Below are 3,183 nucleotides of genomic sequence, written 5' to 3'. Positions count from 1 at the left end.
TGCAGGGAGGAATGCAAATGTCATGAAACATGTACAATCTTCTGACTTCCACAGAAAGACCTGTTTAACAATTACAGGAAAACATATCAGCTAAATGACTTCGGAAAGTCAATGCAGGGAGGAATGCAAATGTTATGAAACATGTACAATGCTTCTGTAGGCCACAAACACCACACAAGTATTTTCCACCCTTAAATTCCTGTGCAGAGAATATCGCCTAATCTTCTGACTTCCACAGAAAGACCTGTTTAACAATTACAGGAAAACATATCAGCTAAATGACTTCGGAAAGTGCCTTCGGAATGTGTTCAGACCCGTTGACTTTTTCCACATTTTGTTATGTTACAGCCTTATTATAAAATGGATTCAATAAAACAAATCCTCATCAATCTACACACAATACCCCATAATGACAAAGCGAAAACACGTTTTTAGACATTTTAGCAAATGTATTAAAAGCAAAAAACAGATACCTTATTTACATAATTCAGATCCTTGGCTATGAGACTCGCATCCTGTTTCCATTGATCATCCTTGATGTTTCTACAACTGTATTGGAGTCCACCTGTGGTAAATTAAATTGATTGGACATGGTTTAGAAAGGCACACACATGTCTAAATAAGGTCACACAGTTGACAGTGAATGTCAGCTCAAAATCCAAGCCATGAGATTGAACTAATTGTCCGTAGAGTTCCTAGACAGGATTGTGTCGAGGCACAGATCTGGGGAAGGGTACCAAAACATTTCTGCAGCATTGTGGGTCCCCAAGAACAGTGTCCTCCATCATTCTTAAATGGAACCACCAAGACTCTTCCTAGTGCTGGCCGTCCGGCCAAACTGAGCAATCGGGGGAGAAGGGCCTTGGTCAGGGAGGTGACCAAGAACCCGATGGTCACTCTGAAAGAGCTCTAGAGTTCGTCTATGGAGATGGGAGAACCTTCCAGAGGGACAACCATCTCTGCAGCACTCCACCAATCAGGCCTTTATGGTAGAGTGGCCAGACGGAAGCCACTCCTCAGTAAAAGGCACATGACAGCCCGCTTGGAGTTTGCCAAAAGACACCTAAAGACTCTCAGACCATGAGAAACAATATTCTCTGGCCTGATGAAACCAAGATTGAACTCTTTGGCCTGAGTGCTAAATGTCATGTCTGGAGGAAACCTGGCACCATCCCTACGGTGAAGCATGGTGGTGGCAGCATCATGCTGTGGGTTGTTTTTCAGTGGCAGGGACTGGGAGACTAGTCAGGATCAAGGCAAAGATGAACAGAGCAAAGTACAGAGAAATCCTTGATGAAAACCTGCTCCAGAGGGCCTCATTTTGACAGCTGGATGCCTGTGCGGAGAAGTATAATATTATTTTAGTGAGGGGGAGACCAGATGAGCAACAGTTTCTTTTTGACATACATTCTACTATTACACCACTTACAGAAAATCTCTCTGGCTATGAGTGTCTGCTAACTAAATTACATAGAAAAACAAAAACAAAGTTAAGGGGTTGGGAGTTAGACTTTTTTGTTGTTTCAGGACCTCAGACTGGGGACCTCACACCTTCCAACAGGACAACGACCATAAGCAAACAGCCAAGACAATGCAGAAGTGGCTTAGGGACAAGTCTCTGAATGTCCTTGAGTGACCCAGCCAGAGTCTGGACTTGAACCCGATCAAACATCTCTGGAGATACCCAAAAATAGCTGTGCAGCAACTCTCCCCATCCAACCTGACTGAGCTTGAGAGAATCTGCAGAGAAGAATGGGAGAATCTCCCCAAATACAGGTGTGCCAAGCTTGTAGCGTCATACCCAAGAAGACCCCAAGGCTGTAATCGCTGCCAAAGGTGCTTCAACAAATAAAGGGTCTGAATACTTTTGTAAATGTGATATTTAAGTTTTTGAGTATTGTGTGTAGATTGATGAGGGAAAAAAACTATGTAATCAATTTTAGAATAAGGCTGTAACCTAACAAAAAGGGGTCTGAATACTTTCCGAAGGCACTGTATAATGTGGTATTTCCATCAGCCAAACCCTCACATGGGATTACTGTTATCTGCTGGCCTAGATACAGCAATTCTGTGGAAGACCTTTTGACTTCTTATTTTTTTAATTTGCTGAACATGTTAATACAGCTCGTGCACGAAATCTAATAGTAAGGAAGTCTCAAGGTTTTGTTCACCTGACGTAGAGTATCTCAAGATAAGCTGTAAACCACACTATTTACCAAGAGAGTTTTCATCTATATTCTTCGTATCTGTCTATTTACCACCACAAACCGATGCTGGCACTAAGACCGCACTCAAGGAGCTGTATACGGCCATAAGCAAACAGGAAAACGCTCATCCAGAGACGGTGCTCCTAGTGGCCGGGAACTTTAATGCAGGGAAACTTAAATCCGTTTTACCTAATTTCTTCCAGCGTGTTAAATGTGCAACCAGAGAGAAAAACATCTACCACCTTTACTCCACACACAGAGACGCGTACAAAGCTCTCCCTCGCCCTCCATTTGGCAAATCTGGCCATAATTATATCCTCCTGATTCCTGCTTAAAAGCAAAAACTAAAGCAGGAAGCACCAGTGACTCGGTCAATAAAGAAGTGGTTAGATGACAAAGATGCTAAGTTACAGGACTGTTTCGCTAGCACAGACTGGAATATGATCCGGGATTCCACCAATGGCATTGAGGAGTACACCACATCAGTCACAGACTTCATCGATTAATGCATTGATGACTTCGTCCCCACAGGCAACATCCGCACTGAGCTAAAGGGTAGAGCTGCCACTTTCAAGGAGCGGGTCTCTAACCCTAAGAAATCCCGCTATGCACTCTGACAAACCACCAAATAGACAAAGCGTCAATACAGGACTACGACTGAATCGTACTACACCGGCTCTGACGCTCGTCAGATGTGGCAGGCCTAGCAAACTATTACAGACTACAAAGGGAAGCACAGCCACGAGCTGCCCAGTGAGACGAACCTACCAGACGAGTTACTTCTATAATCGCTTCGAGGAAAGCAACACTGAAGCATGCAAGAGAGCATCAGCTGTTCCGGACGTCTGTGTGATCACGCTCTCCGTAGCCAATGTGAGTAAGACCTTTAAACGGGTCAACATACACAAGGCCACAGGGCCAGACGAATTACCAGGATGTGTACTCCGAGCATGCACTGACCAACTGGCAAGTGTCT

This window comes from Oncorhynchus kisutch, linkage group LG17 (genome assembly GCF_002021735.2).
Source record: "Oncorhynchus kisutch isolate 150728-3 linkage group LG17, Okis_V2, whole genome shotgun sequence".
NCBI classification, from domain to species: domain Eukaryota; kingdom Metazoa; phylum Chordata; class Actinopteri; order Salmoniformes; family Salmonidae; genus Oncorhynchus; species Oncorhynchus kisutch.
The sequence above is the reverse complement of the archived record's forward strand: the minus strand, read 5'-3'. Positions refer to the sequence as shown.